Source organism: Pseudophryne corroboree (genome assembly GCF_028390025.1).
Source record: "Pseudophryne corroboree isolate aPseCor3 chromosome 3 unlocalized genomic scaffold, aPseCor3.hap2 SUPER_3_unloc_51, whole genome shotgun sequence".
Lineage (NCBI taxonomy): Eukaryota > Metazoa > Chordata > Amphibia > Anura > Myobatrachidae > Pseudophryne > Pseudophryne corroboree.
In genome coordinates, this window is record NW_026967543.1 from 552247 (window position 1) to 575454 (window position 23208).

Below are 23208 nucleotides of genomic sequence, written 5' to 3' on the forward strand. Positions count from 1 at the left end.
CCTGAAAGTAGTGCTGCTACCGATCTCATATCATTTGTAGTAACTTGGAAAAGATGAGATATGAGGTGCACTCTGGAAGCTTATAGGGGGTTAATCAGAGATGAACGCAGATGTGACATCATGCAGCCCCTGGAAAATGGTCCTGGCCCGCCTGCGTTCACCCCTCAGGGATGCGGCAACAATGAGTGTGTCTGCGCGGCCGCTGCGCATGTGCATTTTGTCACCACCAGCAAACTTCTGCGGGCCGCTATTGCAGCTGGTTCTGAATGACCCCCATAGGGTTTTGGCTCTCCTGATATGCATCTGTTTTACTTACCTGCAATACTATAATGTAACTTGAATTGTTTCTGTGCTTTAAAGGATATTTTATCCATGTTGTGCAGAGTAAAGTATTTTTTAAGTTTATAGAGAAAAATATGTGTATTAAAGATATTAAATAAAGTTGTTTAAAACAAAAATATTTCCATTGAGTCTTTTTATGTGTCTGTGTATTATCTTATTTCCAGATAATTGTCGCTATGATGACTGAAACAATTTCCTGTTAATGTGTCACTTGTATTGTTACCTTTGTGTCCAGTAGGTGGGCTCAGAAATGTTATCCTTTTCCTCGCAGCCCCAGTTGCTGGAGAAAATGAAGGAGGAGCTGTTGACGGGTCACGTTCCACTTGAGTTGACAATTTTCTCACCAGCAGGTCTTTCCACCTCTGCAGACTTGTGTCCGGAAAGAGGGATACAACCTAGGCTTTAAACCTAGAATCCAGCACGGTGGCCAAAATGTAGTGCTCTGATTTCAACAGAAAGTGTCAGTTTGGCGCTGGGTGTGTGCTGGCATACTCTCTCTCTGTCTCTCCAAAGGGCCTGCTTTAGGGAATTGTCCCCTTATAGTTATATCCCGGTGTGTGTGGGGTGTTGGAACGTGTGTGTCGGCATGTCTGAAGCGGAAGGCTTATCCAAAGAGGAGGTGGTGTGTCCCAGTCGGCGGTGCCGACTCAGGATTGGATGGATATGTGGCATATGTTAAATGCAAGTGTAGCTTCACTACGTAAGAGGCTGGACAAAGCAGAGTCCAGGGTGTCGACAGGAGGTCAATCTACGGATTGCACCGACACACAGGGCCCGTTGGGGTCGCAGAACGTCCCTTCTCAAATGGGGGACACAGATACCGACACGGACTCTGATTCCAGTGTCGACTATGATGAAGCAAGATTGCACCCTAGGGTGACAAAAAGTATTCAGTACATGATTATTACAATAAAAGATGTTTTGCATATCACTGATGAGCCCTCGGTGCCCGACACGAGGGTGCACATGTTTAAGGAGAAGAAACAGGTAGTAAACTTTCCCCCATTTCATGAACTTAATGAGTTATGTGAAAAAGCTTGGGAGACTTCAGATAAGAAGCTGCAGATTCCCAAAAGGATTCTTATGGCATACCCTTTCCCTACAAAGGACAGGGTGCGTTGGGAATCCCCTCCCAGAGTGGACAAGGCTTTAACACGCCTGTCCAAGAAGGTGGCGCTGCCGTCTCCTGATACGGCGGCCCTCAAGGATCCTGCGGACCGCAGGCAGGAGACTACATTAAAGTCTATTTACACACATACTGGTACTTTACTTAGACCGGCAATTGCATCGGTGTGGGTATGTAGTGCAGTCGCAGCTTGGACAGCTACCCTGTCAGCTGACCTTGATACCCTAGATAGGGATACCATTTTGTTAACATTAGCTCATATTAAGGACGCAGTCTTATATATGAGGGACGCTTAAAGAGACATTGGATTACTGGGTTTCAAGAGCCAATGCTATGGCTATTGCGGCGAGAAGAGCCTTATGGATCCGCCAATGGACGGGTGATGCGGACTCAAAAAAGCATGTGGAGGTTTTACCTTACAAGGGTGATGTATTGTTTGGGGATGGTCTCGCGGACCTGGATTCCACAGCTACCGCGGGTAAGTCTACCTTTTTATCTTTTGTTCCCCAACAGCAAAAGAAACCTCCACAATATCAGATGCAGTCCTTTCGGTCGCATAAGTCCAGAAGAGTTCGGGGCTCCTCTTTTCTCGCCAGAGGTAAGGGTAGAGGCAAGAGAACACCTGCTTCGGCTAGTTCCCAAGAGCAGAAGTCCTCCCCGGCTTCCGCTAAGTCCACTGCATGACGCTGGGGCTCCCCTGCGGGAGTCCGCACCGGTGGGGCACGCCTTCAAATCTTTAGCCAAGTCTGGGTTCAGTCAGACGTGGACCCTTGGGCGTTGGAAATAGTTTCCCAAGGCTACAAGCTGGAATTCGAAAAGGTGCCCCACGTTGATTTTTCAAGTCGGCCTTACCAGCTTCCACCCCAGAGCTGGATGTAGTGTTAGCTGCAATTCAAACTCTGTGTCAACAGCAGGTAATTATCAGGGTTCCCCTGAACCAACAGGGAAAAGGGTACTATTCGACCCTCTTTGTGGTCCCGAAGCCGGATGGTTCGGTCAGGCCCATTTTAAATCTAAAATCCCTAAACCTGTACTTGAAAAGATTCAAATTCAAGATGGAATCACTCCGAGCGATGATAGCCAGCCTGGAGGGGGGGGGGGGGGGATTTTATGGTGTCACTGGACATAAAGGATGCTTACCTTCATGTCCCCATATATCCCTCTCATCAGGAGTACCTGAGATTCGCTGTACAGGATTGTCATTACCAGTTTCAGACGTTGCTGTTTGGGCTTTCCACGGCCCCGAGGATTTTCACAAAGATAATGGTGGAAATGATGGTGGACCTGCGCAAGCAAGGAGTCACAATTATCCCATACTTGTACGATCTCCTGATAAAGGCGAGATCAATAGATCAATTACTGAAAAACGTGTCACTCTCTCTGAGAGTGCTCCAGCAACACGGTTGGATTCTCAATTTACCAAAGTCGCAGTTGGTTCCAACAAATCGACTAGCCTTCCTCGGTATGATACTGGACACGGAACAAATGAAGGTTTTTCTCCCCTTGGAGAAAGCCCAGGACCTCCAAAACATGGTCAGAGACCTGCTAAGGCCAAAAAGAGTTTCAGTTCATCAATGCACTCGTGTTCTGGGAAAAATGGTGGCAGCCTACGAGGCCATTCCCTTCGGCAAGTTCCATGCGAGGACGTTTCAATGGGACCTTCTGGACAAATGGTCCGGGTCCCATCTACAATTACTTCAAAAGATAATACTGTCCCCCAAGGCCAGGGGGTCTCTTCTATGGTGGCTGCAAAGTGCTCACCTTCTAGAGGGTCACAGATTCGGCTTTCAGGACTGGGTTCTGGTAACCACGGATGCTAGCCTCCGAGGATGGGGAGCAGTCACCCAAGGAAGAAATTTTCAAGGACTATGGTCGAGCCAGGAGTCCTGCCTGCACATCAACGTGTTGGAATTAAGGGCCATATACAATGGCCTTCGACAAGCGGAGAGTCTTCTTCGCAACCTACCGGTGCTGATTCAATCAGACAATGTCACAGCAGTGGCTCATGTGAACCGCCAAGGCGGGACAAGGAGCAGAGTCGCGATGGCAGAAACCACCAGGTTTCTTCGCTGGGCGGAAAATCACGTAAGCGCTCTGTCAGCTGTCTTCTTTCCGGGTGTGGACAAGTGAGAAGCAGACTTCCTCAGCAGACACGATCTCCATCCAGGAGAGTGGAAACTTCATCAAGAAGTCTTTGCAGAGATAACGGGTCTTTGGGGAGTTCCTCAAATAGACATGATGGCATCACGCCTCAACAATAAGCTTCGGAGGTATTGTGCCAGGTCCCGGGACCCTCAGGCAATAGCAGTAGACGCTCTGGTAACGCCATGGGTGTTACAATCGGTCTACGTGTTTTCTCCTCTTCCTCTCATCACAAAGGTGTTGAGGATAATAAGGCAAAAAAGAGTACAGACAATACTCATTGTTCCAGACTGGCCTCAAAGGGCCTGGTACTCAGATCTTCAGGAGATGCTCACAGAAGCATCTCCTGAAGATGGCCTCTTCCTTGGCCTCTTCCTCTAAGGGAGGACCTGTTACAGCAGGGGCCCTGCATGTTCCAAGACTTACCGCGGTTACGTTTGATGGCATGGCGGTTGAACGCCAGATCCTAGCTGAGAAGGGTATTCCGGAGGAGGTCATACCTACTCTAATAAAGGCTAGGAAGGAGGTGACGGCGAAACATTATCACCGTATCTGGCGGAAATATGTCTCTTGGTGTGAAACCAAGAATGCCCCTATGGAAGATTTCCATCTGGGTCGTATTCTCCACTTCCTACAGACAGGAGTGGATATTGGCCTAAAGTTAGGCTCTGTTAAAGTACAAATTTCGGCCCTGTCAATATTCTTCAGAAGGAATTAGCTTCTCTTCTAGAAGTCCAGACTATTGTAAAGGGAGTGCTGCACATCCAGCCTCCTTTTGTGCCCCCAGTGGCACCATGGGACCTTAACGTGGTGTTGCAGTTCCTAAAATCACACTGGTTTGAACCCCTTAAAACGGTTGAGTTGAAATTTCTCACCTGGAAGGTGGTCATGTTATTGGCCTTGGCATCTGCAAGGCGTGTGTCAGAATTGGCGGCCTTGTCTCACAAGAGCCCCTACTTGATTTTTCATGTTGATAGAGTGGAATTGAGGACTCGTCCTCAATTTTTACCTAAGGTGGTGTCTTCATTTCATATGAACCAACCTATAGTGGTGCCTGTGGCTACGAGTGACTTGGAGAATTCTATGTCCCTGGATGTAGTCAGGGCCTTAAAGATTTATGTAGCCAGGACGGCTAGAATTAGGAAAACAGAAGCACTGTTTGTCCTGTATGCAGCCAACAAGCTTGGCGCGCCTTCTTCGAAGCAGACTATTGCTCGCTGGATCTGTAACACGATTCAGCAGGCTTATGTTATGGCTGGATTGCCGGTACCAAATTCAGTAAAGGCCCATTCCACTAGGAAGGTGAGCTCTTCTTGGGCGGCTGCCCGGGGCATCTCAGCTTTACAGCTTTGCCGAGCAGCGACTTGGTCGGGTTCAAACACTTTTGCTAAATTCTACAAGTTTGATACCCTGGCTGATGAGGACCTAGCGTTTGCTCAATCAGTGATGCAGAGTCATCCGCACTCTCCCGCCCGATTGGGAGCTTTGGTATAAACCCCATGGTCCTTACGGAGTTCCCAGCATCCTCTAGGACGTAAGAGAAAATAAGATTTTAAACCTACCGGTAAATCTATTTCTCCTAGTCCGTAGAGGATGCTGGGCGCCCGTCTCAGTGCGGAAACTCTGCAAGACTTGTATATAGTTGTTGCTTACATAAGGGTTATGTTACAGTTGAAATCGGTCTTGGACCGTTACTGTTGTTTGTTCATACTGTTAACTGGTTATGTGTATTCCAGGTTATATGGTATGATTGGTGTGAGCTGGTATGAATCTTAACACAACACAAAATATACTCGGCGCCTGATCCTTCTTTCGTTGGCAGACGTAGATCTGGGACTGGGCTGCAGCTTCCTAATAAGGGCTTATTGCATAGACCCCTTCAGCAAGCAGAATCACAAAAATTAAAACCGAGGTTTTAATAGGAAGCGCTGTCCAGTCACATCAAATTAAACATATATATATATATTTATTATTTAAAAAGAAGCATATATGGCCATACATTACACATAAATAACCAAAAAATATGATATAATTAACAGTATAATAATCAGTATTAAAATAGCATAAAAAGTCCGATTTGTTAATCAGTTAGTAAGGGCATGCAATCTTGTTATAGTCATCCATTAGTATTTATCATGTTAGTCCATTTAGTAATTGGATCCAATCTATTCAATTGTTAGTTTTGCAGAAAATCACTGGTAAGTTTAACTCCTACCTCCCGTGTATAGCAATTTTTGGGGGCTGTTGCAAATTAGAGTTCACAGCTCACACAGAGATTGCAGCCCAATCACGTGACGCGTTTCTCCGCCTCTCCACTTCCGGGTACTCGGCGGCTTCCTCAGACGTGTATCACACATCTGAGGAAGCCGCCGAGTACCTGGAAGTGGAGAGGCGGAGAAACGCGTCACGTGATCGGGCTGCAATCTCTGTGTGAGCTGTGAACTGCCGCTCCTAGAAGCCGTATCTCACGCTGGAAACAAGTGTATTACTTGCGTACCCACACTGCTGGAAAGAGAGAGAGGGAGCGCTCCCCCGGCTTGTAAGTCCTATTGGATCCATTTTGCATTAATTTGAACATTGGTCTCTAATTTGCAACAGCCCCCGAAAATTGCTATACACGGGAGGTAGGAGTTAAACTTACCAGTGATTTTCTGCAAAACTAACAATTGAATAGATTGGATCCAATTACTAAATGGACTAACATGATAAATACTAATGGATGACTATAACAAGATTGCATGCCCTTACTAACTGATTAACAAATCGGACATTTTATGCTATTTTAATACTGATTATTATACTGTTAATTATATCATATTTTTTGGTTATTTATGTGTAATATATGGCCATATATGCTTCTTTTTTAAATAATAAATATATATATGTTTAATTTGATATGACTGGACAGCGCTTCCTATTAAAACCTCGGTTTTCATTTTTGTGATTCTGGTATGAATTTTGCCCTTAGATTTACAAAATCCTTTCCTCATATTGTCCATCTCCTCTGGGCACAGTTCTCTAACTGAGGTCTGGAGGAGGGGCATAGAGGGAGGAGCCAGTGCACACCCATACTATAAGTTCTTTATAGGTGCCAATGTCTCCTGCGGAGTCCGTCTATACCCCATGGTCCTTATGGAGTCCCCAGCATCCTCTACGGACTAGGAGAAATAGATTTACCGGTAGGTTTAAAATCTTATTATTTCGAGACGGAAGACAACTCCTCCGGGATTGGTTTAGGTAAAGTGTCATGAAGGATTGTCAATAGGGATGTCCCACTTTCTCTAACATCCTAGGGGATACTGGGATGGTCTTAGTACTATGGGGTATAGATCGGGTCTATTGGAGCCTAGCACTTTAAGAAATCATTAGTGTGTACTGGCTCCTCCCCTCTGTGTCCCTCCTGCAGACTCAGTTTAGTGCATTCTCTGGAGCTCCAGAGAGTTTTCTTCAGAATGTATTTTAGTTTGATGTTTTCAGGCAGTACGGGTTGGCACCAGTCTGCCTGCATCGTAAGACATAGGGGGGGATCGGTACCAACCTCTTGAAGGGTTAATGTTTCGGGTCCCCGCTGACAGGACATAGCTCCTGAAGGGGGTTGTTTCGCTCACCCACAGCGGTGTGCGCTCTTCCTCACAACATGCCACCCCCCCTCATTGAGTGGGGAGTACACTACCGGGGTCCCCGGTACAGATGGCAGCGTTAGGACAGAGGGCACACAGCTTAAGTGCTGCTGGGTTCCCTCTATGCAAGCCCACACTGGCGCTGACGCTGAAAAGGGATTTTTTTTTTTTAAACATTAATTTTTTATTGAAAGGTGAGAGGGAAGAAAAAAAGGAATCCTCCTCTCTCTTTTTTGTACAAATAAGTCAGGGGAACAGAAAAAAAAGAAGTAGGGAAAACATTGGGGGAGGGTTCAGAGTCAGACATAAAGTGAAATACACTACAATACATGGTTACATACTTTTGGTGAAGTGTACAAAAATATACTGTAAAGATCTACGATAGGCACATATGCATAAATAGGCTAATGCACAGGATACAGAGAGAAATAGGCGGTCAGGGGACATTGAGCTCATTTAACTCTGTCACAGCAAATAGCGGGGCAACTACAAATGAAGAATCTAGTTCGGTATTATATGTAGACCATTTGGACCATTTCATGAGAATAAAGGAAGAAGAGGGCAAGTATCTGGCTTCAGCTGTTTCGTAAACAAAATGCCTATGGACTTTTTGTTGTATAACTACCAGGGACGGGACATTATCTGTTTTCCATAATTGAGCTATAGCAGCTTTAGTGGCAACTAAGATCTGGCCCAAGACGTATCTGTCGCCTGGAGGGAGGTGGTCTGTATGAAGGTGGAAGAGCGCTAAAGCGGGGTCCATACATAGGGATAGAGGAGCCCAAAACCGTATTAATCAGTTGGAACACATCACTCCATAGGCGGTTGAGTAAAGGGCATTTCCAGAAGACATGAAAGATGTCTCCTGTATATCCGCAGTTTCTCCAGCAGAATTTGGATTGTGAGGGCCAGATTCTGTGTTGCTTTTCTGGGGTAAAGTAAGCCCTCTGTATGAGCTTAAAGAACATTTCAGAGTGATTTATGCATTTTGAAATTGTGAAACAGGATCTAAATATTCCGTCCCAGTCCTCATTCGAGAGGGCTCTGTTTAAGTCCCTCTCCCATAGAGTCTGGGCCCTCAATTTGGTATGTGTGGAGTTTGCTAATTGGAGTTTATACCACCAGGAGATCCCGCCCCTATACCTCGGTGACATCAAATGGAGCTTAATATATGCCGGGAGAGAGGGTCTAGAGCCAGCAAGATTAGGGAAGGAGTGTATCCAACTGCTCAGCTGTAGGTATTTAAAAAAATCTTGAGACCGTATGCCATATAGCTCCTGTAGTCGGGAGAAGGAGAGAAGGGAGTCTGCCACATACAAGTCACTTAGGAAGGAGAGGTCTTTCCTCCTCCAGTCGCTGAGGTCTATATTAAAAATCATGGTAGAGAAGGAGTCTAGCGATAGAAGGGAGCATGGCAAAGTAATCTCATCTGAAGACAATACCAACTTGTGCCACGCACCCAGAGTAGTTTCAACTGACTTACAGGACCTTCCCTTGGCTTTCGCAGCGGAAGGAGGCATCCACAAGAGATCAGGGAGCGCAACCGGGTGCATGCAAGTGGCCTCCACCATCACCCATGATTTCGGATTCTCGACGGTGAACCAATCCCTAGTTTGGTTCAAGATACAGGCCATATGGTATAGTTCCAAATCTGGAAAAGCAACGCCACCCGCACTTTTGGGCAAAACCAGGGTCTTTTTAGCAACTCTTGGCCGGGAGCCTCTCCACACATACTTGGTTATGATTTGATTAAATTTAATATATAACAGCTTGGGGAGGAGCCTCGGTATGGCACGAAACAAGTACATAAGTTTGGGGAGGAGCACCATTTTAGCCGCGGCAATCCAACCTAGCCAAGAGACCTCATGCATCATCCATTCCCCAGTCAGCTCCGCAAAAGCTTTTAATAAAAGGTCAAAATTACGATTAATCCGCTCCTCCTCTCCAGCCAAATGAATCCCTAAGTACTTCAAGGAATGGGTCTGCCAGGCATATCTGTATAGGTCTTTCATTCTAGAGATCGCGTTTAAAGAAATGTTGAATGGAAGGGCTTCCGTTTTAGAGGTGTTGAGTCTATAATATGAAACGTCTGAGTATTGTTGAAGGACAGAGTGTAGGGTCAGGAGGGAGTCTTCGGGATCTGTTAAGCATAGTAAGACATCGTCTGCAAATAGGCTGACTTTATGCGCTACACCTCCTATAATTGGTCCCTTAATCGAATCGTGAGATCTGATCCTAGTAGCCAGGGGTTCAACTGCCAAAATAAAAATAAGAGGGGATAGAGGGCACCCCTGTCGGGTGCTGTTAGTAATATCAAAACTCGGAGAGGTGCATCCGTTCGCATAAACCCTTGCCGAGGGCAAGGAGTATAATGCTAGGATAGAGTCCATGATCCGTCCGGCGAAGCCAATCTTCTCCAGTGTCAGCTGCATGAAATCCGAATTTAGTCTATCGAACGCCTTCTCGGCGTCCAATGAGAGAACTAGAAGAGGTTCCCGTTTTGCTGAGCAGTGCTCAATGATGTCTATTACCTTCCGTGTATTGTCCGGGGCTTGGCGGTTCGGCACAAAGCCAACCTGGTCAGGGTGAATTAGGGAAGGGAGAAGAGGACTAATACGATTAGCAACCATTTTGGTTTATATCTTAAGATCTGAGTTCAGCAGAGCAATTGGTCTGAAGTTTTGTACAGAGGTATGGGACTTCCCTGGTTTAGGGATGGCTACAATTTGAGCTTCCAACATTTCTTTGGGGAAACTACCCCTCTCTGAGGCCTCATTGAACACTGAAAGCAAAACCGGGGCCAGACAGTCTCTGAAGGATTTATAAAAAGCTGAGGGATAGCCATCCGGGCCCGGTGTCTTATCTTTAGGTAGAGAATCTATAGCTACTTCTATCTCGGTTAAGGTCCAGGGGGAACCAATATCTCTACACATTTCTGGGGACAACGAGGGGAGCTCGAGACTATCAAGAAAGTCCCGGATGGCACCCCTAGTGGGCTGAAAGGTAGAACTGTCGTCTTTTAAATTGTAAAGTTTAGAGTAGTAAGTCGCAAACACTGTCGCAATTTCGTCCGGATCATGGACTCTAGCACCCTTATCCGAGTAAATAGTATGTATCTTACCCCTAGCCTTTCTACCTCGTAGTTTGCTTGCCAGTAGTCTACTGGCTCGGTTCCCATGTACATAGAACTTTTGATTTAACCTGTGTATGTTACGGTGGACCTCCGCCAAATAGAAGGAGTTTACCACATCTCTAGCAGTCTGCAGTTGTTTCAAGAGAGTCCGCTTATGCGGGCCTCTTTTATGGGAGACTTCCAAAGAGGAAACTTTGCGTACAGCAGAGGCAAGGTTTTTTCGGTATTCCCGTTTGAGTCTCGCCGCTATTTGTATTGCAGTACCCCGAAGCACTGCCTTAAGGGCGCACCAAAAGTTAAAGACTGATGTGTCTCGAGGGCAGTTCTCAGAGAGATAATGGGTTATAGTAGATTGGATAGCCTGCTTAGTTTCTGAGTTGAGAAGACTTTGTTTACCCAAGCGCCAGGGACCAGGAGAGACGAGTCTATTGGCTATGTGCCACTTAATAAACAATGGGGAGTGATCGGACCATGACATGGGGAGAATAGATATGGCGCTAATGGACTGGGAGGTCCATTTGTCTGCTAAAGCAAAATCAATTCTGGAGTAGGTGGAGTGTACATGTGAATAGTATGTGTAATTTCGGACGGTCGGGTGTTTAACGCGCCAGACGTCCAGCAAGTCATGTTCCGCCAGCAGTTGGCAGAATCCCTGCGCATTTCTACGAAGCTGACCGGGACACGGAGACTGTCTGCGGGAGTTGTCAATTTCAGGGTCAGCAGTGAGGTTAAAGTCGCCTAGCAGGAGCAACGCGCCTTTGGACAGTTGTCGTACCTTGGCGCAGAGTTTTCTACAAAACGTCAGCTGTTTAGTATTAGGGGCGTAGCAGGACACTAAAGTCACCTCCTTATTTTCAAGTTGACCTGACACAATTAGATATCTCCCTTCGGGGTCACTATATTGCGAGGTGAAAGAGAACGGACAGTGCTTAGAAAACAGAATTGCAACCCCGGCCTTCTTGCCGGGCCATTCGCGAAGTAACAGTGTGGGAATCGCGTATTAGAGAACTGCGGGGGTGCAGACTTAATAAAATGTGTCTCTTGGAGGGCAACTATGTGCGCTTTAAGTTTGTGAAAGTAATTGAGGGCCAACTTCCTTTTATGGGGGGAGTTAAGCCCCTTCAAATTCATAGATACTATGTTAACTATTGTAGTATTACAAAAGATAAAATAAAGACGTATGCAACCAGACCAATCATTACAACTTTGACAGTATGACTCGAGAACCCGGGGGGACTATCTAACAGAGGGGGGCGACAGAAGAGAAGAAAGAGTAGACAAAACAGAAGGAAAGAAAAATTCGCCCCTCTCGGGGGAACATTTGGACGCCTAACCATGGCGTCTCTAAACTAGACTGGGGGGTTAGTGGCCTAACTGCCCTCACCTTTAAAGAAACAAACATTTTAAGACGTAGCTCTACCATATTCCATATCCGTACCCTCGGGCCTCCCCCGCTCCCAGTCAAGGTACCCTCCACATGAGGATCGAGTGAAACAGAGAGATGGGACTGAGGGCACCCAGGATGGGCAGGAGAGACACCTAGAGGACACCCATGAGGACCTCAAAACTTCCTAAACATTATTGGAGCCCGGTGCTGAAACAAAATGAGATCCCACAATAAGTACATCCAACATTGTAGAGCTACTAGTAAGACATGACTAAGGTAAACATGAACAAGAACAGTGCAAACAGGAGATAGAAAGTATACTCAAACAATCGCCACCGACTAGGCCCAGTCCCGCTGGAGGCCACCGTCAGAAGATGCTTGTGGGGGAAGGCTTGCAATGTTCCATTTCGCGAGGATCCTTTTACCATCCTCGACATTCGTAATTGCCACAGTGGAGCCCTCTCGGGAAATCAGCAATTTTGTAGGGAAGCCCCATCGATACATAATGTTCTCTTTACGTAGAATGGAAGTAATGGGGTGTAGAGAGCGTCTTTTAGCCAAAGTGTCACGGGACAGGTCTCCAAACAGCTGTAACTCTCCTAGGACTTCTGAAGAATCTTCCGAGGGCCTGGCAGCCTTTAAGAGGGCCTCCTTCACGTGGTAATAGTGCATCCTCATGAGCACGTCTCGGGAAGCTCCGTCCGGAGCGTTCCTTGCCTTGGGGAGTCTATGAATACGGTCGATAAGGAAGTCTGCCTGTTTGTATAATGGGAGAAGCTTGCCGAAAAGTGACACTGCAAAATCATTCAAAGCACTGTTGGAGACATTCTCCGGAACACCGCGTAGTTTCAAATTGTTCCGTCTCGATCTGTCTTCTGCTTCAGAGATTTTATCTTTAAGGGCAGAAACTTCGGCCTGTAACAGCTCATTTTTGTTTCCAGGGTGTCAGTGCGCCCCCCAATATCATCTATCGACTTCTGGCATTCTCTCATAGTGGCCCTAAATTCTGCAGCCATTTCGTCTTTAAACTGCGCCAGTACACTTTTCAACACATCCACCGTAAGAGAGACAGTGTCCCCGAGGGAGCCGGCCGGGCTGCCGGTTGCAGCAGGAGGGGGTGGCTGTAAAGGTGGCGAAGATATGAGGCTGGTATCCTTGGGGGCCTTGCTTTTTTCCTCCTTGGATTTAGAAGCCATAGGAGACTGTCTGAAAAACGCTATCTGGGAGACCGCCTTGTCCCCTTTATTGCGTTTAGGAGGCATGACGGGTACTATGCGGAATAAAACGGTACGTGCTAGAGAGATATCCAAGAAATCAAACAGAGAGGGCTCCACGTGGAAGGCAAAGTGTCATGTCATAGCATAGAAGGAGTAGGTGAGGCAGACATGCGGTGAGTAATTCACATCAGGGGGGAGCAGCAGGCAAGAGTTGTTGTGTCAATTTCCCAAGGGTTAAACACAGAGACCCCCTGTAGAAGATGCTGCAGGTGAGGTGGATATGATAGCAGGTCCAGGCAGCAGAAGGGAGAGTGTGACTTGCAGCGTGTGCATCCACAGTGACATCTAGAGAGCCTCAGGAGCACTGCACCAGGGTGTACCAAGATGGACGCCGCCGGGAGCACAGGCAGGGGATTTCATTCACTAACTACAGCCACAGCAGACAGGGAGGGCGCTTCCCCACTTCCAAAGGTACCTGAGGGTCTTACGTAGGCAGAAGACTCAGTGTGGGTGAGTTCAGGCAGGAGGGGGAGCAGCTGCAGGTCCCGTTTTGGCTGCAATCCAGTCCTGGAGCTCGTTTCTGGGCAGGCTCTAAACTCGAGGCCCCGGCTTCACAGCAAAAAGTAGGCCTCAGGCAGTGAACAGCTGTAAAAAGCACCCAGCGGCAGCCCCGAGCACAGGGCAACATCCCCAGCAGTGGGTAAGGCTGAGCTGGTAGACAGAGACACCGGGGCAGGTAGCAATTGGTGATATTAACCCCGTGGTGGACAGAGCTCTGTGTCAGCACATCCACTCAGAGCAGCATCCAGGCTACGCCCCTCTGAAAAGGGGGTTTTAATACTATTTTCTTTTCAAATATTACCCAGGAGCTACAGATGGATTCAACCAAGGTCCAAGCGATTCATGATTGGACTCTTCCTACCACTCTAAAAGGGATCCAACGATTTATTGGCTTTGCCAACTTTTACAGATAATGTATCAAGAACTACTCTACTATCATCGCCCCAATTACCATGTTAACCAGGAAAGGAGTCAATCCTTCGATCTGGCCACCCGAGGCTCTGAAAGCCTTCACGTTCTTAAAAGAGGCCTTCATGTCCGCTTTAATTCTTTGCCAACCTGCTCTCAGTCTCCCCTTTCAGGTGGAAGTAGATGCTTTTTCAGTGGAAGTCGGGGCGGTTCTTTCTCAGCTCTTTGAAGATAAGAAAAGTCATCCTTGTGCATATTTTTCTCATAGATTCTCCCAAGCAGAGCAAAATTATCCTATTGGGGAACAAGAACTGTTGGCCATAAAATTGAAGAGTGGCAATATTTATTAGCGGTAGCTCAACACCCTATCTCTGTTATCACGAATCACAAGAATCTTCTGTACCTCCAGACAGCTCGTTGTTTAAACCCATGGCTAGCCAGGTGAGCTCTCTTCTTCTCTTGGTTCTCCTTCAAACTCTTTAACCACCCAGGAACCTTATATCGAAGAGCAGATGCACTTTCTCATTCTTTTCAAACAGACGATTCACTCAACTCCTCTGAAACAATTTATTCTGAATCCGGCTTCATTTGCTTCAACTCATACTGTTCCTCTTCCTCCTTCGGGGAGAACTTTTGTAGCACCAAAACTTCGCAGGAAATTGCTCATTCTTCATATTTCATGGGTCATGCCGGCGGTCTTAAGACTCTCAAGTTCATTCAGCGATTCTACTGGTGGCCTCATCTTAAAACGGATGTCTTTGAATTTGTAGCAGCCTTTTCCTAGTGTGCTCAACATAAAAGTCCACGAACATCTCCCTCAGGTCATCTTCATCCACTTCCAACACCTGAAAAGCCTTGGACTCACACCTCTATGGATTTCATAACCGATTTGCCAGTCTCCAGAGGGCACAACACCATTTAGGTCATTGTGGAATGATTTTCGAAGATGGCTCACTTCATACCCCTCACCGGTCTTTCCTCTGCTCCTCAGCTATCCAAATTGTTTTTCTCATACATTTTTCATTTGCATGGCCTTCCACAGGAAATAGTTTCTGATCAGGGTCCTCAATTCATCGCCAAATTCTGGAAAGCTCTCAGCTCTGTCCTAAAAAGATCTGGAAACTTTCTTACGGATGTTCATGTCCCCTGCTCAGGATGACTGGATGGATTGCCTCCCATTTGCTGAGTTTTCCCACAATAACCCATATCATTCTTCTACCAATTCCACTCCTTTCTTCATTAACTATGGTTTTCATCCACAAGTTCCTTCCTTCGAATCTCTCCCAGCTCTTGAGGTTCCTGCTGCTGAATCCGCTCTTCGTCAGTTCACTAAGATGTGGGGAAAAATTCATAAGTCGCTACTTAAGACTTCCCAGGAATAAACAAACTATGCCAATCGGAAACGGAGGGCTGTTCCTAGTCTCAAAGTGGGAGATCGTGTTTGGGTATCCACCAGAAACCTCAGACTCAACGTTCCTACCAAAAAGTTTGCTCCAAGATTCATCGGTCTGTATCCTATTAAAAGAGTGTTGAATCCTGTTACTTACAATGTGAAACTGCTTCCCTATTTGAAAATTTCCAATACCTTTCACATGTCTCTGCTAAAGCCTCTTGTACTAAATCATTTTCGAGCAGCTTTCCCTAAACCTCCCAAGGTGCAAGCTACTCAAAATGAGGAATTCGAGGTTCATAAGATTCTTGACTTCCGCAAGAGGTATGGTCGTCTCCAGTATCTCATAGAGTGGAGAGGATATGGTCCGGAGGAAAGATCTTGGGTGGCTGCAGAGGATGTTCATGCTCCAAGACTGATTTGTGCCTTTCATGCCAAGAATCCCACTAAGCAGCGTGGGTGTTCGGAGACCATACTAAAAAGGGGGATACTGTCAGCATCTGGAGTCCTACATCTGGTTGTGGTCCCTGTGGCCTTCCTGTTAGTTGGCTGGTGTCACTGTGATGGATAGGAGCTACAGCAGCAAGATCCTCCGGTGTGGCTGCCGGGCATCTGGAGACTGGGGTCCGGGTCCTGGGGAGCGGAGAATGGCATCCGGAGGTGTCTGGTTCCAAGTGTCCTGTTGATAGAGTGCAGCATCTTGGTGGCTGAGGCCAGCGGTAGTGGCTGTGTGCTGGTTCCACATGTGTCCTCTGTGCAGGGAGCCACCATGTTGGAGACCAAGCCAAGCCAATAGGTATCCCAGTGTTACGATTCCTGTACTCCAGACTGGAGAAGATCTTATGGCAGAGATCTGAGTACAGGAATGAAATACAGGTTGTGGGAGCTGGAGAGCCTAGTAACCCCTGGCGCCCTAACTCCGTTGTCTCGCCCGTGTTATCAGAAATCCCCTGCGAGACTATGGTTGCTTGAGCCCATGGCAGCCGCGTTCGAAGGGCGGATTATGTCTGCCCAACCCTGATGCCCCCGCAGGTCTTAATGGGAGACAAGGGGAAGTCCGAGACAGGGTGATAACAAGGGGCCCTCTGACTAAGCAACCAAGCCAGGGGTTACAAGCTAACTTAACTAAATCAAAAAGGTATGTGCGGACTAGCCGCCAGGGAAAAGGACAACCAATGATCCACGGATCCGACACTCCTATCCGGCACCGCTGGACACCAGAGTGGATCTTGTGGAAGCGGAATCCTCCGCAAAGCTCCAGAACTCAAAATAAACACAAAAATAAATAGTAGCGGACAAGCCGCAACACACGGCTGCGCCGCGACTCACGAACACCACCAGATGTTAAAGGTGCTCGGTCAGACTCCAGGAACAGATGGTAACTTCCGAGTTCAGGATCACTGAGAACAGGAACAAACGAACAAACCGGGACTGGGAACTCTCTCTGCAGCAGAATCAGGCAAACAGGAAGCTATCACCAGCGTCTGAGAGGAGTCCAAAGAATGCTTTTATTTAGGACCCCTCCAATCAGGATCCAGACAGGACAATCAATCTTTATGCCGTGCAGCTGCATGCTGCACGGCCAGGAAAACACTGCACTGATAATTAGACCTAGCAACGGGGAACGCGGTCTGACAGTGGCGTCCCCGTTGCTATGGTCAGAGCGGCTCCGTGCGCCCGGCGTCTGAAGTTGCTAGGGAGCCGGCGGCTGTCTGCCTGCGGCGTCCCTAGTTGCTAGGCGCCGGGCCGCACGGACGGGCGGACCCCGGCGCCTAACAGTACCCCCCCCTTGAGGAGGGGTCAAGGAACCCCTAAATCCGGGTTTCTGAGGAAATTCTTGAAAAAATGCCCTTTTGAGTCTTGGGGCATGAAGGTCCTCATCCAGGACCCACGACCTTTCCTCAGGACCATAACCTCTCCAATGTACCAAAAAATAGAGCCGACCCCGGGACAACTTGGAATCGAGAACCTTCTCAACCACGAACTCCTGCTGACCCTGTACATTAACTGGTGATCTCCCCTGAGGTTTTTTACGAGGAAATCTGCTAGATGAAACATATGGTTTGAGCAAAGAGCAATGGAAGGTATTTCCGATCCGTAACGTTTTTGGTAGCTGTAACCGGAAAGCAACTGGATTGACTTTTTTGATAATGAGAAATGGTCCAATAAATCTAGGACCCAATCTGGCTGAGGTTTGTCGAAGTTTGATATTGCGAGTCGACAGCCACACCCTGTCTCCTACTCTAAAAGTGCACGGCCGCCGGAACCTGTCCGAAAAATCTTTTTCCCTGAAAGCTGCTTTTCTGAGAGCTATGTGCACTTTTTTCCAAATAAGTTTAAGATGAGAGGTCAGGGCCAGAGAGGAGACAGAGGAATGTTGGAAAAATGAATTAGCTCTGGGGTGGAAACCAAAAACTGCAAAAAATGGAGACACATTGGTGGAGGAATGACAGGCATTATTATAAGCAAACTCTGCCAATGGAAGAAACTCAGACCAGTCATTTTGGAGTTTGGCCGAGTACAAACGCAAATATTGTTTTAAGGATTGGTTCACTCGCTCAGTCTGTCCATTTGATTGTGGATGATAACCGGAGGTTAATGATAATTTCATTTTTAACGAAGCACAAAAAGACTTCCAAAACTGTGCAATGAATTGTGGACCCCTGTCAGAAACAATATCAGTGGGTAACCCATGGAGTCTGAAAACATGACGGAGGAACAAGACTGCCAATCCCTGGGCAGATGGCAATCGGGGAAGACCAATAAAATGAGCCATCTTACTAAAACGGTCCACTACCACCCATATGACTGTGCATCCAGCTGACAGAGGGAGATCCACCACAAAATCCATGGAGATATGCGACCATGGTCTAAGAGGAACATTCAATGGCATAAGTTGACCAATAGGCAAAGAACGGGGAACTTTATGCTGTGCACAGACCTGACACGAAAAAACAAACTCTTTAATGTCTTTAGAAAGACCAGGCCACCACACTGAGCGGGATACCAATTCAAAAGTTTTAGCGACTCCCAGATGCCCTGCAACTTTGCTATCATGAAATTCCTCCAAAACAGTTGCTCTCAAAAACTCAGGAACAAAAAGACGACCAGCAGGAGTATTTCCCGGAGCTTGATGTTGAAGCAGCTTCAATTGAGAAAAAACATCCTGTGTGAGACCTGCCTGAATGACTGAAGGCGGAAGTATGAGAGTAACAGGACTGTTGTCTTGAACGGGAAGAAAACTGCGTGAGAGGGCATCTGCCTTGGTATTCTTGGAACCAGGTCTGAAGGTGATAATGAATTTGAAACGAGTGAAAAATAAAGCCCAACGAGCCTGTCGGGCATTCAGTCGCTTAGCTGATTCAATGTATTGAAGATTTTTGTGATCCGTCAAAACAGAAATGGTATGGGTCGCTCCTTCAAGCCAATGTCTCCACTCCTCAAAAGCCCATTTAATAGCCAGCAACTCCCGATTACCAACATCGTAGTTGGATTCAGCAGATGAGAATTTCCTGGACATAAAGGCACAAGGATGTAACTCAAGGGAATCTGGATCCTTCTGAGAAAGGATAGCCCCTACACCAACCTCCGAGGCATCTACCTCAACGATGAAAGGCAATTCTGGGTTGGGATGTCTAAGGACAGGGGCTGAGACAAAGGCTTGTTTCAAGGCCTGAAAAGATACTTTAGCTTCACATGACCAATTGGTAGGATCTGCTCCCTTCTTAGTGAGTGCCACAATGGGAGCAACTATGTCAGAGAAAGAGTGAATAAACCTTCTATAGTAGTTTGCAAACCCTAAAAAGCGCTGAATTGCTTTTAAGTTGGTGGGTTGCGCCCAACTCAGGATGGCTTGGAGCTTCTTAGGTTCCATTCGGAATCCCCGAGGGGAAATAATGTACCCTAAAAAGGATACCTCCGTGACGTGAAATTCACACTTCTCCGGTTTGGCATACAAGTGATTTTCACGTAATTTCTTAAGTACCTGACGCACCTGGGTAACATGTTGTTCTATAGAGTCAGAATAAATCAAAATGTCGTCTAAATAGACCACAACGAATCTTCCCAGAAACTCACGGAGCACATCATTAATGAGATCCTGAAAGACTGCCGGAGCGTTAGATAGGCCGAAAGGCATGACCAGATACTCATAGTGACCTGATTGAGTACTGAATGCCGTTTTCCACTCATCCCCCGATCTGATTCTAATGAGATTATATGCTCCTCTCAGGTCAATCTTAGAAAAAATAACAGCCGAACGTAGCTGATCAAAGAGGACAGAGATCAGAGGCAGAGGGTAAGTATTCTTTACTGAGATTTTATTCAGGGCTCGAAAGTCAATGCAGGGTCTGAGGGAACCATCCTTCTTCTCTACGAAGAAAAAACCTGCACTTAAAGGGGATTTAGATGGCCTGATAAACCCTTTCTCAAGACTTTCTTTCACATACTCATTCATGGCCACAGTTTCAGGACCAGACAATGCATATAACCTTCCTTTAGGCAACGTGGCACCAGGAATTAACTCAATGGTACAATCATAAGGCCTATGGGGAGGCAAAATATCCGCATTGCCCTTGGAAAACACATCCAAAAAATCTTGGTACTCTCCAGGAATATGTGCGGACCTGGCAGCAGCTACTCGGATAGGAAGTGTAATACATTCTCCATGGTACTCCATTGTAGAATCTCCCCAGACTGCCAATCTATGATGGGATTATGAAAGGCCAGCCAAGGGTGACCCAGAACCACAGGAACTGCTGGACAATGGGTAAGAAAAAACTCAATCTTTTCCGAATGTAGAGCTCCCACCGAGAGCAAAACAGGAGGTGTACATAGAGAAATAACCCCATTGGATAAGGGACTCCCATCTAAACCATGCATGGTGATACACCTACTTAAGGTTAACTGAGGAATACCTAAGGCCTTGGCCCATGTTAAGTCCATAAAGTTTCCTGCAGCTCCACTGTCCACAAAAGCAGAGACCGAGGAACAGAGGCTGTCATAAGAAACTTTAGCAGGAACCAATAGTGAATTATTTGAGGAGATGAGCTGTAGACCAAAGTGAACCCCCTCACTATTCACCTGGTCAGGAAGTTTCCCGACTTGTTTGGGCAACAACGGGCAAAATGTCCCTTACCTCCGCAGTACAAACACAGACCAGAATTTTGCCTCCTGGTTCTTTCTTCCGGAGACAATTTGGAGAGACCAATCTGCATAGGCTCCTCCATGTCTATCGGAACGGAAGAAACACAGGGAAAAGAAACTACAGATGCCCCTTTCTCAGTCCTCCGCTCTCTGAGCCGACGATCTATTTTAATAGAGAGCTCCATGAGTTTATCAAGGTTCTCAGGAGCGGGATACTGAAGGAGGCTGTCTTTTATAGATTCAGATAAGCCGAGGCGAAACTGACTGCGCAGGGCAGGATCATTCCAGCCACAGTCGTTCGACCAACGGCGAAACTCAGTACAATAATTCTCTGCAGGATTCCTACCCTGTCTTAGAGCACGCAACTGACTTTCTGCGGATGCCTCTCTATCAGGGTCGTCATACAATAGCCCTAAAGATTTCAAAAAGGCGTCTACAGACGATAAGGCCGGATCGTCTGTTTTTAAACCAAAAGCCCAAGTCTGAGGATCCCCCTGAAGCAGAGAAATTATAATTCCAACCCGCTGAGCCTCCGTACCTGAGGAAACTGGTCTTAAACGAAAATACAGTTTACAAGACTCTTTAAAATTAAAAAACTGTTTTCTATCCCCAGAAAAACGGTCAGGCAGATGCATTTTTGGTTCAGGGATGACCCTCGGGGAAGTCCGTAACAGATCTTCCTGTGAGCTTACCCGGAGGGACAGATCCTGAACCATCTGGGTAAGTTCCTGAATCTGACTAACCAAAAACTGGCCAGGATTTGGCCCAACACCGGTGGGATTCATGAGGCCGACAAAATTCTCCCAACTGGATAAGTGAAAAAATTAACTCCTGTTGAAATTTTTTCTTTTGTCTGGCCGGTGATAATGTTACGATTCCTGTACTCCAGACTGGAGAAGATCTTATGGCAGAGATCTGAGTACAGGAATGAAATACAGGTTGTGGGAGCTGGAGAGCCTAGTAACCCCTGGCGCCCTAACTCCGTTGTCTCGCCCGTGTTATGAGAAATCCCCTGCGAGACTATGGTTGCTTGAGCCCATGGCAGCCGCGTTCGAAGGGCGGATTATGTCTGCCCAACCCCGATGCCCCCGCAGGTCTTAATGGGAGACAAGGGGAAGTCCGAGACAGGGTGATAACAAGGGGCCCTCTGACTAAGCAACCAAGCCAGGGGTTACAAGCTAACTTAACTAAATCAAAAAGGTATGTGCGGACTAGCCGCCAGGGAAAAGGACAACCAATGATCCACGGATCCGACACTCCTATCCGGCACCGCTGGACACCAGAGTGGATCTTGTGGAAGCGGAATCCTCCGCAAAGCTCCAGAACTCAAAATAAACACAAAAATAAATAGTAGCGGACAAGCCGCAACACACGGCTGCGCCACGACTCACGAACACCACCAGATGTTAAAGGTGCTCGGTCAGACTCCAGGAACAGATGGTAACTTCCGAGTTCAGGATCACTGAGAACAGGAACAAACGAACAAACCGGGACTGGGAACTCTCTCTGCAGCAGAATCAGGCAAACAGGAAGCTATCACCGGCGTCTGAGAGGAGTCCAAAGAATGCTTTTATTTAGGACCCCTCCAATCAGGATCCAGACAGGACAATCAATCTTTATGCCGTGCAGCTGCATGCTGCACGGCCAGGAAAACACTGCACTGATAATTAGACCTAGCAACGGGGAACGCGGTCTGACAGTGGCGTCCCCGTTGCTATGGTCAGAGCGGCTCCGTGCGCCCGGCGTCTGACGTTGCTAGGGAGCCGGCGGCTGTCTGCCTGCGGCGTCCCTAGTTGCTAGGCGCCGGGCCGTACGGACGGGCGGACCCCGGCGCCTAACACCCAGTTCACGTCCAGCCAATCCGATGCAGTCTTTCCTTATTAAAAGGGGTTGATGCTTAGCTATGGTGCCAGTGCTACAAGTTACTTGCTGCTGTAAGGTGCTCAAGCTCTGCGCTGCCGGGTTAACCCCTGGTATGCTGGTTCTGTTGTGGCCGCCCGGTGGTCAGTTCTGTTATTGCAGTCCTTTGCTCCTAGTCCACCTGCTCTTGCGGTTTAACCGCTGGGTCCTCTATCAGGTAGAAGGTCTCCGTTTGCTGATGGTGCTCATAGCGATCCTCTCTTCAGCATTGTTTAAAAATCACAAGCCTTCTCTTCATTCCGTGTTCTTCAGTGTAATTTACAAATCACAAGTCATCTCTTCATTCAGTGTTCTTCAGCATCGTTTACAAATCACAAGTCACTTCATTCAGTATTCTTCAGCATCGTTTACAAGTCATGAACCTTTCGTCTTTCAGAATTCACTCAGACTTCTTTCCTAGTCGTTGTGTATGATTGTGGTCTCATTAAAACAGAATTAATCTTTTGTCAGTGTATCATTCTCGGTCATTGTCCTCATTGCCTACCCCTCTACATCTTCGGGCCTAAGGCTTCAATCCATGAGTAAGAACTACATTCAGCCACCTCATTTCCTTCCTTTGCCGATAGCTGCTCCCTCAGTCAATTATCAGTCATCAGATCCCCAACTCAAGCCAAGCGTGACATGGAAGAAGGGGAATTCCTGGTATCTCTGAATATTAAAGATGCATATCTTCACATCCCAATATGGCCGCCTCTTCAGGCTTACCTCAGGTTTGCACTGCAGGACAGTCACTACCAGGTCCAGGCCTTGCCTTTCGGTCTATCAACGGCACTGAGGGTGTAATCAGGGGTGATGACAGAGATGTTGCTACAACTCC